The following is a 15,571-nucleotide window of genomic DNA, read 5'->3' on the forward strand; positions in this document are numbered from 1 at the left end:
CAGGGAGTTCCCTCCTTGCTTTCCTTTTAATGAACAGTCTCCCGCACATGGTCAATGCGCTGCATGGCACCTCTCCCCTCGCTTGGCGCCTGCCTTTGTAGAAACTCACGGCCCGGTTTAATGTGTCTGCAGGGACCAGCAAGCAGGTGGCTGCAGTGCCCATCAGGCGGTCACTGAGCTGATGCTCCCTGGAGTCCCTCGTCCCTCTCCTCTCTCTCCCCTCGAGAGACCTTGCTGCCCGAGTTCATCAAAAAACCCGGAGCTTGTTTTTAAAGAGCGTCGCTAAGAAGAACTAAGAGAAGCAGAATAAAGGGACATGACAGATTTGACTGAAGTTTCCAAACAAGTCTCTGGGGCACAGGTTTCATGCCATGTTGGCTGCAGTGCCCACCTGCCTCAGGCCCCTCCAGATGCCAGGGATCCGAGGACCCAGGTCCCAGAGAAGCGTCTGCTCTCCCGGCGTCTCCTGGCAACACCATGGTTCTGACAGCAGAGCAAGTGTGCGAGGAAGATCACACCTCTGCACACCACGGGACGGAGGACTGTCCCATGGTCAGGGGAGGAGGCCCGGCCGGGGAGCAGCTGCCGCCCACAGGAGAGGCGATGCAGGAACGGCTAGGGGCGGGCAGAAAGGCTCTGACTCCACGCCCGGCGGCGACTCAAGGCCCAGCCCTAGACGCGGCTGCACACCCACGGGTCAGAAAACAGGAAGTGGCTGGGGTGCTGGCAGGTGTAGGTCCCCGGCTCCGGGCCTAGCCCTCACCCCGACACGCATGGCGCCCCCGGAAGATGAACACACGCCCAGCCTGGATCCGGGTACACGCAGGACTTGCCCAACAGAAACGCACACGAGCTCAGGAGACCCTTAAGAGCAGCGCAACCTGAAAGGGCCCACACCGACCCTGGAGTGCCCAGGCCGGCGAGGAGAGTCGGTCATCTGTTCACGGGACGGGACACTGCACGGCAGCGACGGGGGGCGATGGGCACCTGGTCCACACGGGAGGCCCCTGCACGCAGGCTGAGCGCATTCACAGGACACACACTGGACGGAGTATAGGCACAACGCGCTGCGTCTTCACAGGTCGGAGGGCCAGAGGGCTGGGCGTGGCGCTGAGGGGCACCAGGCGTCTGGAGGCTGGCTGTGATCTGGCCGCAGACTTGGTGGTGACTGCTGGTTGGCTGGGCCCGACAGGGCGCGGGCGCCTCCACTCAGTGTCAGCGGCCCGGGGCTCCCTCCCTCCCTCTGCACAGAAAGAACCTCAGCCAGCTTCACAGGCTGGAAGGAAGGCAAGGCGCCCGGGAGCCTGGGGCACCTGGAAGGGGCCGCTCTGTGTCCACGGTGACCTCGAAAGCACCTGCCTTCGTGCCAGGCTCCTCCCGGGTCGACCGCACAGCTGGTCTGAGCGACCCCCCCGCCCGTGGCCGTCCTGGCTCCTGCCCTGGCTCCCCTGACACGGCGGGGCCAGTTCGTGTCTGCAGAGCTCCAGGCTCAGTGCTGGACATGACGTGGTTCTCTCTTCAGCTCTCTGAACAGACCTCAGTCAAGTTACAGAAGAGCATTTAAGGACACACAAGGATGGCTGCAAAAAGCTGGTGGAAAAATCAAATCAGAGCTGTGCAGTATGACCTCATTTTTTTAATAAAATATACTGTGTGTCCCCATGGGGAAAGCTAGAAGGGTAACACCAAGCACCAGAAGCCTGTGGTGGGGGCTTTTACTTTCTGAAATTCCCACCACGGCTGCGTCTCACTTGTCCAGTTTCAGCTCAAATGGCCCTGGGCGCCAGTCTTCAGGACTTGAGTCTGGAGCAGAAGACACAGCTGCCTCGGGGCAGGGAGGGGGAGCTGAGAGCTGAGAGTCTGAATGGCTGCACCGTGGGGGTCGGGGGGTGGTGGGGGGAGAGCTGAGAGCCTCAACAGGCGTACCCTGGACGGGGGTGTTCGGCGGGGTAGGGGGGCAGCCTGGCTCCCCGCCAGGGCCGCTGAGTAGAGCCCCAGGAGGAGGGGCGTCTGGAGGGCAAGGTCAGCGCAGAAGGTCTGCAGGCGGGGTTAGCACACGCGCCACACCGCTGGGGCCAGGCGGCCCGCGACCTGCCGAGCCTGAGAGAATCAGCCTGTGCGGGTTTCCCTCGTTTTCACCCCATGTCATCTTGCTTTAGGGCTTCCCTGGGGGCTTAGTGGTAAAGAACCCATGTGCCAATACAGGAGAGTCAAGTTTGATCCTTGGGTCAGGAAGATCCCCTGGAGAAGGGAATTGCAACCCACTCCAGAATTCTTGCCTGGGAAACCCCATGGATGGAGGAGCCTGGTGGGCTACAGTCCGTGGAGTCGCAGAGTCGGGCACGACGCAGAACTTGAGCGCACACGCTCCTGTTGCGGTCTGGAGGGCGTTGATAAGTCAGTAAGCTCTCCAGCTCACGCTCTCCTCCGCTGTAAACGTGGGTATTACTATACCGACTTTGCAGGATTGTAGGACCTAATGGGAGTTGACAGGAAACAGCGCATGTGAAAAGCCCAAGAACAACTAAGAAATAGTTCTTCGAGTGCTTGCATCAGGCTCACCATGTGTTACGCTCTGCATTAAGCCGTGTACCAACGGTCACTGGGTCGTCACACCGCAGGGGATATGCGTCAGCGTCGCCGCAGGCAGCGCCGGCTCTGCGCGCCCCCCCCGCGGGGACCGTCCTGTCCACGCCCACTCGCCCGCCGGCAGTGCTGCTCTCCTGCCACCTGGTGGCGGCCGTGGGGCATGACGCCTCCCGGGGCCAGGAACCCCGGGCCACTGAACACGTACCAGCTGCTACTGCTGCTAAGTCGCTTCAGTCGTGTCCGACTCTGTGCGACCCCATAGACGGCAGCCCACCAGGCTCCCCCGTCCCTGGGATTCTCCAGGCAAGAACACTGGAGTGGGTTGCCATTTCCTCCTCCAATGTATGAAAGTGAAAAGTCAAAGTGAAGTCGCTCAGTCGTGTCCGACTGTCAGTGACCCCATGGACTACAGCCTACCAGGCTCCTCCGTCCATGGGATTTTCCAGACAAGAGTACTGGAGTGGGGTGCCATTGCCTTCTCCGGACACGTACTGGGGACTCGTCCAGTTCAGTTCCGTTCAGTCGCTCAGTCGTGTCCAACTTTTTGGGATCCCAAGGACTGCAGCACGCCAGGCCTCCCTGTCCATCACCAACTCCCAGAGCTTGTTCAAACTCATGTCCACTGAGTCAGTGATGCCATCCAACCATCTCATCCTCTGTCATCCCCTTCTCCTCCTGCCTTCAATCTTTCCCAACATCAGGGTCTTTTCAAATGAGTCAGCTTTTCACATCAGGTGGCCAAAGTACTGGAGTTTCAGCTTCAGCATCAGTCCTTTCAATGAACACCCAGGACTGATTTCCAGTCACCCCACAGATCCCACCAAGCTTCAACCTCCCTCTGCGCCAGGCGGGGGGCCCGCGGAAGAGGACACGGCGTGTCTCCAGGCCCCGGGGTGGGGGCGGCTCGGGGACAGGACGAGCGTGGGTGGTGTGGGGATGGTGACCACAGCAGGGCCCTGGGGGTCGGGAGGGTGGCTGCTGACGGGCCCGGGGAAGGCGGGGGTGGCCAGGGGCCAGGTGCTCGTGGTGAAAGCGGGGGACACTGAGCAGGTCCACGTAGGCGAGGTGGGAGGCACGGAAGGAGGCCCCCAGGAGACCCGGGTGCCCTGGTCCTCTCAGAGGACGGGAACCACAAGCCGGATGTTTCCAGGTGCCCGCGGGCCTGGAAAGCCACCTGCCTGGCCGTGTGCTCCTCCAGGAACACTCAGCAGCTTCAGCAAAGGTGCCAGGGCAGGCTTGGGGCTTTGTTGCCCAACTTGGTGAGACGTCCATGCACACCTGAAGAGCAATGTGTACCCTGCTGTCCGGGGAGACATGTGGGAATGCCAAGCAGGCACGAGGACAGTGCGAGTCAGCTCCTCCACGGCCAGCAGCCCCACCACGCGAGGAGTGCGGGGAGCCCTCAGGGTGCGGTGGACTTGTCCACGTCTCTTCAGCCGGTCTACTTCACGTTGTTTTGATGTATTTAGGATGGTTGTCTTCGTACTGAACTGACCCCTTTGTCATCACATAAGGCCCCTGTGTGTCCCTGGCCACTCCCTTTGCTGTGGAGTCTTCTTTATCTGGTATTTATGGAGCCACATGAGCTTTCTTTTGATTGTTGCAATGATACATCTTTTTTATACTTTTACTTTTAACCTACCTCCCTTCAACTGTCAAACAACTTTTTTTTTTTTTTTAATAGAAGAGAAAATTCTACTGTGGTTTCCCTTCCCTGGGGCTGACCTTCCCATTTTCCCTCCTTCATTGCTGCTATTCCAAATTCTCTTACCATTTTCTCTGTTTTAAGAAGTTACTTTGGCAATCTTTTTACAGCAGGTGTCCTAGTGAAAAGTCTTCCTAATTTTGCTTGACCTTAGGAATACTCTGCCTTCATTCTGAAGGGTGTCTTTGGTGGGAATAGAATCGTCTGACAATTTCTTCCCCTTTCAGCACTTGGAAGCGTGCCCCTTCCTCTGGCTTCCACGTTCTGATGGGAGGCCCGCTGTTCCTCAGGTCACTTTCCCTACTCAGCAATGAAGTCTCTCTCTGGCTATTTTCCGTAGGTCTCTTTCTTTCCCTTTGGTCTTGAGCTTAATCGTGCCATGTCTGGTGGTGAATCTGGGAAGTCTGGCTTTGCGGGGTCTGCTCAGCCTCTTGAGTCTGTGGGCGTCTCTCTCACCCAGTTAGGGGAGTCGCTCGTCCTGACTTCTCATGTGTTCACTCAGCCCCTCGCTCTCTCCTCTCCTCCAGACTCACAAATCCTGGACCTTCGGTTAGTGCCCCATGGGTTCGTGGGGTTGTTAGAGGTTCTTCTCTGTCCCCATCTCTTTTCTACCCATTGACCAGACTCGATTATTTCATTGATCTAGTTTCAAGTTCGCCAAGTCTTTCCTCTCATTTCACTCTTTTATTGGGTCCATTCAATTTGATGCTGTATTTTTTCTGTTCTAATGTGTCCTTTTTTCCCTTTATGTCTCTACTCTTTTTCTGAGACTTCCTACTTTTCCATTTAAGGATGTTCAAAGTCACTGATGTACTTTTATGGTGACTTTAAAATTCTTGTCAGATAATTTCAACTCTATGTCATTTTGATGCTGGGGTCTATTAGCTGTCTTTTCTCATGCAAGTTGAAGTTCTCTTAGTTCTTTGTATGGTATGTAATTTTGTACTGTATCCTAGACATTTTGAGTATCATGTTATGACATTGGTTCCTATTTAAACGTTCTATTTTAGCAAGTATTCAACTCATTTACGGCCCCAGGTGGCACTACCGGTACAGAGCCTGGTTCCCAGTGAAGGAGCTGAAGAGACGGGGGTTCAGTCCCTGGGTGGGGAGATCCCCTGGAGAAGGAAATGGCAGCCTACTCCATATTCTTGCCTGGAGAAGCCCACGGACAGAGGAGCCTGGAGGGCTACAGTCCATGGAGTCACAGAGAGTCGGACGCGACTGAGTGACTAAACACGCACAATCCATCTAGATCCAGACAACACACCCTAACGTCGTTCTCCTGAGGCTCTGTGCCACTCTCCTGGCCTACCTGCTCGTGTGCTACCCAGAGGCCAATCTGAAACCCGGCTGTTTTCCACACCATGGTTGGGTTTGCAAAGGTTTTGCTGTGTTTGTTCTGGCTTGTGGCAAGCACAGGCTGCTCAGAGGAGGTGCCCAGAACACCCCGTGCACAGATTTAAAGATTGCTTCCTCCTGCTCCTGACTGTCTGTAACCCTCCCCTTAAAAGAGGACACAGCGCATCCCCGGACTCCAGCCCTTTACAGAACAGGTGGGGCGCTGGCCCTCCAAGCAGTTAGAAAGCCACGTGTAACTTGCGGGGCCCTCCACGTCTGCGGGTCCACAGCCCCGGGTTCAGGCAGCCAAGAGTCGTGCAGTTTACTGCCCTGCAGAAATCCCACATAGAACACAAGCTGACCTGCACGGCTCAACCTGCGCTGCTGGGGGGCCAGCTGTCCTTCAGAGCCAGCGGGTCATCCGACAGGCGCGTGACGAGCAGCTCCCTTCAAGAGGGTGACAGCAGCCGGACGAGCTGAGGGCAGATGAGCAACACAGACAGTGTCTTCCTTCTCACAGAGAACAGACAACAGGAAACATAAGACGTCAAAGATGCTAAATATGCTGTAAGAGGAAGCAGGTGACAGGGCAGGGGTGTGGTGGACGGGCACGGATTCTGTGGGGAAGTCAGGCAAGTCTCCTCCGACACTGTGCCAGCAGCAGGTAGGCAGAGCTACAGGAGGAGGGCAGAGGCAGCAGGCCCGTGGGCAAGGCACGGTCCCACCACAGGACATGTACCCTTCAGGGGCAAAGCTTCTGTGGGCTCATTATTGTCAGCAGACCTCGGACAGATGCAATGGAGTGGCAAAGTGACTGGTGAACAATGAGAACCGCACCCAAAACTCTACATGCCAGAATCTTCTGACGCCACTACTGGAGCTGATCGCTAAGATAAGTCGCTGTTCAGTCACTCAGTTGTGTCTGACTCTTTGTGACCCCATGGACTTCAGCATGCCAGGCTTCCCTGTCCTTCACTATCTTCTGGAGCTTGCTCAAACGCATGTACTGAGTCAGTGACGCCATCCAACCATCAACCTCTGCCATCCCCTTCCATCCCCACCAGCATCAGGGTCTTTTCCAATGAGTCAGCTCTTCGCGTCAGGTGGCCAAAGTACTGGAGCTTCAGCTTCAGCCTCAGTCCTTCCAGTGAACACTCAGGACTGGTCTCCTTCAGGATGGACTGGTTGGATCTCCTTGCACCCCAAGGGACTCTCAAGAGTCTTCTGCAGCACCACAGTTCAAAAGCATCAATTCTTTGGCACTCAGCCTTCTTTATGGTCCAACTCTCACACCTGTACATGACTAAGCTGTTCAAAATAGCAGCTTTTTTCTGATTTGGATAATTTGAAAACTTCATTTTTCAGTAATCATGTTCAGTTCAGTTCAGTCACTCAGTCGTGTCCGACTCTTTGTGACCCCATGAATCGCAGCACGCCAGGCCTCCCTGTCCATCACCAACTCCCAGAGTTCACTCAGACTCACGTCCATTCAGTTAGTGATGCCAACTAGCCATCTCATCCTCTGTCGTCCCCTTCTCCTCCTGCCCCCAATCCCTCCCAGCATCAGTCTTTTCCAATGAGTCAACTCTTCACATGAGGTGGCCAAAGTATTGGAGTTTCAGCTTTAGCATCATTCCTTCCAAAGAATACCCAGGGCTGATCTTCTTTTGGATGGACTGGTTGGATCTCCTTGTAGTCCAAGGGACTCTCAAGAGTCTTCTCCAACACCACAGTTCAAAAGCATCAGTTCTTTGGCGCTCAGCCTTCTTCACAGTCCAACTCTCACATCCGTACATGACCACTGGAAAAACCATAGCTGTGACTAGACGGACCTTTGTTGGCAAAGTAATGTTTCTGCTTTTGAACATGATATCTAGGTTGGTCATAACTTTCCTTCCAAGGAGTAAGCGTCTTTTAATTTCATGGCTGCAGTCACCATCTCCAGTGATTTTGGAGCCCCCCCAGAATAAAGTCTGACACTGTTTCCACTGTTTCACCATCTATTTCCCATGAAGTGAAGGGACCAGATGCTATGATCTTAGTTTTCTGAATGTTGAGCTTTAAGCCAACTTTTCCACTTTCCACTTTCACTTTCATCAAGAGGCTTTTTAGTTCCTCTTCGCTTTCTGCATAAGGGTGGTGTCATTTGCATATCTGAGGTTATTGATATTTCTCCCGGCAATCTTGATTCCAGCTTGTGCTTCCTACAGCCCAGCGTTTCTCATGATGTACTCTGCATAGAATTTAAATAAGCAGGGTGGCAATATACAGCCTTGACATACTCCTTTTCCTACTTGGAACCAGTCTGTTGTTCCATGTCCAGTTCTTACTGTTGCTTCCTGACCTGCATATAGGTTTCTCAAGAGGCAGATCAGGTGGTCTGGTATTCCCATCTCTTTCAGAATTTTCCAGGTTATTGTGATCCACACAGTCAAAGGCTTTGGCATAATCAATAAAGCAGAAATAGATGTTTTTCTGGAACTCTCTTGCTTTTTCCATGATCCAGCGGATGCTGGCAATTTGATCTCTGATTCCTCTGCCTTTTCTAAAACCAGCTTGAACATCTGGAAGTTCACAGTTCACGTACTGCTGAAGCCTGGCTTGCAGAATTTTGAGCATCACTTTACTAGCGTATGAGATGAGTGCAATTGTGCAGTAGTTTGAGCATTCTTTGGCATTGCCTTTCTTTGGGACTGGAATGAAAACTGACCTTTTCTAGTCCTATGGCCACTGCTGAGTTTTCCAAATTTGCTGGCATATTGAGTGTGGCACTTTCACAGCATCATCTTTCAGGATTTGAAATAGCTCAACTGGAACTCCATATATAACTATTAATTTATTTTATAATAAATGTCATGTCTTTGAAACAGGGAGTTTCAAGATACAACAATGGGACTTAGGCAGACACGACTTCCTTGAATCTGCTCCTGGTCTGGGAATGTTTGTGACCATTACAACTTACAGCGATGAGGTAAAACACACTTTTTGTCTTGTTACTGAAATTATTTTCTAAAAAGTCATGTGTCATGTATGCCCACAGACTTTTTAAATCTCTACACAAGTGCTCACCACCCAGCATTTCATTTTTAATGAGTGTGATCCTGACAAAGGACCACACCAAAACGTGGGAAGTGCCTACAGTCCAGCTGAGCAGCAGGGACTACTCAAAGCGAAAGCTCAAAGCAGTACAGAGGGCAGGCCCCACGCTCATTGCCCCGAGGTCCTGCTACTCTTGCCGGGCAGAAGGAACCAGGCCAATGTGCGCTTCTGGTCTTGCAGGAGCTGTGCCTTACCCAGACACAAGGGCTGCTCATGCCACCCTTCCCTCCTCCCATCCGGCGGGGTCTCTGTAGGCACGTGGCAGTCTCTGCGTCTGTCTGGCCTCCTAAGGCGCTTCCTTGCTGGGAGTTAGCAGGGGAGAAAAGGCACCAAGGTCAAAAGGGAAGAACGTGGACCTTGGAGTCAGGGCCAAGTGTCACTGCAGACGGCCATCTACAGGCTGACTCTTGAGTAGCTGTCTGACTGCTTTAAGCCTGTTTTCTCCTGGTCCGACGTCGTAGCCGAAGTTGTTCCCCACCAGGCCGGCTCAAGGTACAGTACTGTGGCCTGCCCTTCCAATAATTCCAACAGGATTGTGGGAACCACTTCCCCTTGGACTTGTCCTGGGAATGCGCTCACAGGGTGGCAGGTTAGTGGTGGAGCAGAGCCCCGCAGCACAGACGGCAAGAAGAGGAGGGTGCTTGACACGGACGGGCCTGGGCTCCACTCCTCAGGAGAGCTGTGCTCAAGCCAGACCTGTGATGCCCCCACGCACGTGGAGACCAGGAGATTCAGTCCAGCTGGACCACTGGACCCCTGACTCCTGCTGGCTGTAGCAGCCTTCTCCTGGTGCCCTGGGCACCCTGTGACAAGAGTTCCCCTGGGTCCATTCTCCCAGTTCTAGCACAGCTGCCTGTTCCACCTGATACCCTCCTCCTTCACTTCCTGCCCAGTTAAACCAAAACACAAATCTCTGCTGTCCTATTCTGTCATTTTTCATGCTGCTCAGATGCTCAGTCATATCCGACTCTTTGCAACCACACAGACTGTAGCTCGCCAGGTTCCTCTGCCCATGGGGTTTTCCTGGCAAGAATACTGGAGTGGGTTGCCATTCCCTTCACCAGAGGATCTTCCCAACCCAGGGATCGAACCCGAGTCTCCTGCCTGTCCTGCAATGGCAGGCGGGTTCTTTACCATTAGCGCCACCAATGTCTCCACATTTGGCATGGCCTAGGAGAGAAAACCCTCACTGCAAAGCCTTGGTGGTCAGGAAGGCTCTCTCCATTGGGCAGTATGAGGACAAGACACAGCTCTGGCTTTAGTATTTCTCACATGCTAGCACTCCTTGGAAGGGAAGTTATGACCAATCTAGATAGCCTATTCAAAAGCAGAGACATTACTTTGCCAACAAAGGTCTGTCTAGTCAAGGCTATGGTTTTTCCAGTGGTCATGTATGGATGTGAAAGTTGGACTGTGAAGAAAGCTGAGCGCCGAAGAATTGATGCTTTTGAACTGTGGTGTTGGGGAAAACTCTCGAGAGTCCCTTGGACTGCAAGGAGATCCAATCAGTCCAATTTAAAGGAGATCAGATCAGTCCTGGGTGTTCTTTGGAAGGACAGATGCTAAAGCTGAAACTCCAATACTTTGGCCACCTCATGTGAAGAGTTGACTCATTGGAAAAGACTCTGATGCTGGGAGGGATTGGGGGCAGGAGGAGAAAGGGATGACAGAGGATGAGATGGCTGGATGGCATCACCAACTCAATGGACGTGAGTTTGAGTGAACTCCGGGAGTTGGTGATGGACAAGGAGGCCTGGCGTGCTGCGATTCATGGGGTCGCAAAGAGTCGGACACAACTGAGTGACTGAACTGAACTGAGCACCCCCTAAAAGATGATGCTGTGAAAGTGCTGCACTCAATATGCCAGCAAATATGGACAACTCAGCAGTGGCCACAGGACTGGAAAAGGTCAGTTTTCATTCCAATTCCAAAGAAAGGCAATGCCAAAGAATGCTCAAACTACTGCACAATTGCACTCATCTCACATGCTAGCAAAGTAATGCTCAAATTCTCCAAGCCAGGCTTCAGCAATACGTGAACTGTGAACTTCCAGTTGTTCAAGCTGGATTTAGAAAAGGCAGAGGAATCAGAGATCAAATTGCCAACATCTGCTGGATCATAGAAAGAGAAAGAGAGTTTCAGAAAAACATCTATTTCTGCTTTATTGACTATGCCAAAGCCTTTGACTGTGTGGGTCGCAACAAACTGGAAAATTCTTCAAGAAACGGGAATACTAGACCACCTTATCTGCCTCCTGAGAAATCTGTATGCAGGTCAAGAAACAACAGTTAGAACCGGACATGGAACAACACACCGGTTTCAAATCGGGAAAGGAATACGTCAAGGCTATATATTGTCACCCTGCTTATTTAACTTCTATGCAGAGTACATCATGTGAAATGCTGGGCTGAATGAAGCAAAAGCTGGAATCAAGATTGCTGGGAGAAATACCAATAACCTCAGATACACAGATGACACCACCCTTATGGCAGAAGGTGAAGAACTAAAGAGCCTCTTGATGAAAGTGAAAGAGGAGAGCAAAAATGTTGGCTTAAAATTCAACATTCAGAAAACTAAGATCATGGCGTCCGGTACCATCACTTCCTGGCAAATGGATGGGGAAACAATGGAAACAACGATGGACTTTCTTTTCTTGGGCTCCAAAGTCACTGCAGGTGGTGGCTGCAGCCATGAAATTAAAAGACGCTTGCTCCTTGGAAGAAAAGCTATGACCAACCCAGACAGCATATTAAAAAGCAGAGACATTACTTGGCTGACAAAGGTCCATTTAGTCAAAGCTTTGGTTTTTCCAGTAGTCATGTATGGATCTAAGAGTTGGACCATAAAAAAAGCTGAGTGCCGAAGAACTGATGCTTTTGAACTGTGTTGGGGAAAACTCTTGAGAGTCCCTTGGACAGCAAGGAAATCAAACCAGTCAATCCTAAAGAAAATCAGTCCTGAATATTCATTGGAAGGACTGATGCTGAAGCTGAAACTCCAATACTTTGGCCACCTGATGCGACAAACTAACTCATTGGAAAAGACCAATGAGTTAGTTGATGCTGGCAAAGATTGAAGGCAGGAGGAGAAGAGGGTGACAGAGGATGACATGGTTGGATGGCATCACTGTCTCAATGTACATGAGTTTGAGCAAGCTCCGTGAGATGGTGATGGACAGGGAAGCCTGGCGTGCTGCAGTCCATGGGGTTGCAAAGAGTCAGACATGTCTGAGTGACTGAACTGAACTGAGCACCCCCTTAGAAGACCTCGATCGGCACCCCACAAGGACTCTGGTTGTTCCTACTTGGGAGGGTGTGCCGGGCAAACGGTGCTCTCGGGTGCTCACATGAACGTGTGTCCATGCCTATGGCACCGTGATTTTCAGGCTGGTGAGGTTGTTGGGGCAGACGATGACAAGACACATGCCTCACTCACACTGTGCATTTTATATTCCGTTTCCCATTATTCTGTGTCCGTATTTCTATTCCATTCTGTAGAAGGGAAACCTGAGGTCCTGAGAGGTGAAACGACCTGTACCAGATCATGTCATCAGCAAGAGGAAAAACTGAGGTTTAAACTCAAGCACGTCTTTTCTCAACATGCCAAACTAACAGGGACTCAAAATATGTTTGCTGACTCGAATGTTCACTGGAAGCAGAACCCTGACATGACACTGAGGCTCAGAAATTGAAGTTAACAGGTGATGAATCATCCATGAATATTTTTTCAGGAAAGAGTGCTGTTTTTCATAAAAAATTAGAAATCAATTGGAAAATCTGACTTTTGAGTGCAGTTTTATTTAACAAAATTTCCTATCAACAATCTGTTAAGTGAAATTAAGCACATGGCAAGATGCTTTAATTTTCTTCAAATCAAAATGGAAAGACTTAAAAAAGGAGAATCTTGGCTGCATTTTTCTATGTGCAACATATACCTGTTTTTGAAGTGATTTAACAGTCTTCTCAAGCAGCTTTAGGTTCACAGCAGAATTCTGCAGAAAGCACAGCATTCCCACATTCCCTCCTCTCCCAGCAGGAGCACCGCATGCTGCAGTGGTGTAACTGACGAGCTGCACGGAGGCATCCTCTTCACCAAAGCCCAGAGTTCATGTTAGGTTTCATCCTTGGGGTCGTACATCTACGGGTGTGACGAACGTGTCCATCATCACCGTATCAACACGGAACAGTTTCACTCCCATGCAAATCCTCTGGAACCGTCTCTTCATTCCCCTCCCCCGCCCCCAACCTTTGGCGACCACTAATCTTTTCATTGCCTCCATAGTTTTGCCTTTCCCAGACTGTCATATAGCTGGAGCCATACAGTAGGCAGACTTCCCAAGTTGGCGTCCTTCACTTGGGATACGCACTTAAGCTGCCTCCATGTCTTTTCATGACTTGAGAGCTCGTTTCTTTTTGGCGCTGTATAATATTCCATTGTCAAGATGCAAACCATGGCTGCCTGGTGCAATCACATGCAGCAGGACATCTTGATAGCTCCCTAATTTTGGCTTTTATAAATAAAGCTGCCATAAACACTTGTGTGCAGGTTTCCATGCGGACATAAGTTTCCATCTCACTTTGGTAAATAAACAGCACAATGGCAGGTTTGTATGGTAAATGTGTGTCTAGTTTCCTAAGAAACCACCAGACTACGCCATTTTGCATTCCCACTAGAAATGACAAGAGTTGCTGTTGCTCTACATTCTTGCCAGCATTTAGTGTTGTGGGTTGTTTTGTATTTTTGCCATTCCCATAGGTGTGAAGCATCTCACTGTTGTTTTTAATTGGCAAGGCCCTAATGATATATGATGCTTGTTGATGGCAAATATGGCTTATTTGCCATCTGTATGTCTTCTTTGGTGTGTTGTCTATTCAGATCTTTTGCCCATTTTTCAACTGATTTGTTCATTTTCTTGCTGTTTTCAGAATTCTTTGTAGATTCTAGATAGCAGTACATTATCAGATATGTCTTTTACAAGCAGTTTCTCCCAGTCTGTGGCTCATCTCTTCACTCTCTTGACAGACAGCGCTTTCTTTTGCAAAGCAGAACTCTTCAATTTTAATGAAATTCAGTGTTTAAACATCAATGTTAAATGCTTAGTGAAGTTTAATTTAACTAAGTCCAGCTTCTCAATCCTTTCATGTATCGTGCCTTTGGTGTTGCACCTAAAACGTCATCACCAAACCCAAGGTCATCTAGACTTGCTCCTATGTTACCTTCTCAATAGTTTGGTTTTGCATTTTGCGTTTAGATGCGTGCTCTCTTTTGAGTTACTTTTTGTAAAAGGTGTAAGGTCCGCATCTGCATTCATTTCTTTGCCTGTGGACGTCCATTTTTCAGCACCATCTGTTGGAAAGACTGCCTTTCCCACTAAAGTGCCTTTGCTCCTTGTCAAAGGTCAGCTACCGCTTTTGTGTTGCTATGTTTCTGGGCTCCCTGTTCTGGTTCACTGGTCTTTCTGTTTTTCACCAACAACATCCCACTTGGTTATTGTAGCTTTACAGTAAGTCTTGAAATCAAGAGTGTCAAGCCCCTGACTTTATTCTTCTCTTTCAATACCGTGATGGCTATTTTGGATCTTTGGCCTTTCCACAGAAACTTTAGAATCAGCTTGTAGATACTCACAAAATTACTTGCTGACATTTAAACTGGGATTGTTGAATCTATGGATTAAGTTGGGAACAACTGAGATTTCCACAGCATTATGTCTTCTTGGCATGAACACATATCTCTCCATGTATTTTGCTTTCTTTGATATCTTTCATCAGTTTTTAAAATTTTCCTCATGTATCTTTCACATATTTTGTTTATACCCAAGTACTTCATTTGTGTGGATGCTAAAGTAAATGGTCCAACCAGTCCATTCTGAAGGAGATCAGCCCTGGGATTTCTTTGGAGGGAATGATGCTGAAGCTGAAACTCCAGTACTTTGGCCACCTCATGTGAAGAGCTGACTCATTGGAAAAGACTCTGATGCTGGGAGGGATTGGGGGCAGGAGGAGAAGGGGACAACAGAGGATGAGATGACTGGATGGCATCACTGACTCGATGGACGTGAGTCTGAGTGAACTCCAGGAGTTGGTGATGGACAGGGAGGCCTGGCGTGCTGCAATTCATGGGGTCGCAAAGAGTCGGACATGACTGAGTGACTGAACTGAACTGAACTGAAAGTAAATGGTATTGTTTTTCATTTCACATTCTATTTGTTCATTTCAGACACATAGAAACTGATTCACTTAACATATTAACGTTGTATCCTATAACCTTGCTATAATCATTTATTAGTTCTGGTAAGTTTTTTATTATTTTGAATTTTCTACATAGACAATCCTATCATCTGTGAACAAACACATCTTCATTTCTTCCTTCCCAACTTATATACCATTTTTTCTTTTCTTCTTTTACTGAATTACCTAGGAATTGAACTGTGATGTTGAAAAGGAATAGCGAGTGGGGAAATGCTAGTCTTCTTTCTGATCTTGGTGGGAAAACCTCTAGTTGTTCACTATTAAGTATGTTAGTTGTAAGGTTTCTGTAGATTTTTAAATCAAATTGACAAAGTTCCCCTATTCGTAGTTTGCTGACAGTTTTTACCATGATGGATGTTGGATTTTGTCAAATGCCTTTTCTGCATCTATTGATATGACCACATCATGTTCTTTAAGCTGCTGATGTGATGAATTACATTAATTGATTTAAAAATATCAAACTAGCCTTGCATATCTGGAATAAATCTGACTTGGCCATGGTGTATAATTCTTTTTATACATTTCTGGGTTCAGTTGGCTGATATTTTGTTGAGTTTATTTGTATCTATGTCCATGAGAGATAACGGTC

The 15,571-nt window shown here is 49.7% G+C and overlaps 1 long non-coding RNA gene across 1 annotated transcript in view; it reads left to right on the forward strand.

Moving 5' to 3' along the window:
* The window catches only part of LOC100848288 (uncharacterized), a 29,220-nt gene that overhangs the window by 4,148 nt on the left and 9,501 nt on the right, over positions 1-15,571 (forward strand). Inside the window, exon 2 of the long non-coding RNA XR_139332.6 lies at positions 8,506-8,606. This is a non-coding gene — a long non-coding RNA (uncharacterized lncRNA). The remainder of the gene's footprint in view (positions 1-8,505; positions 8,607-15,571) is intronic.

The sequence above is a fragment of the Bos taurus genome, chromosome 6 (genome assembly GCF_002263795.3).
Source record: "Bos taurus isolate L1 Dominette 01449 registration number 42190680 breed Hereford chromosome 6, ARS-UCD2.0, whole genome shotgun sequence".
Lineage (NCBI taxonomy): Eukaryota > Metazoa > Chordata > Mammalia > Artiodactyla > Bovidae > Bos > Bos taurus.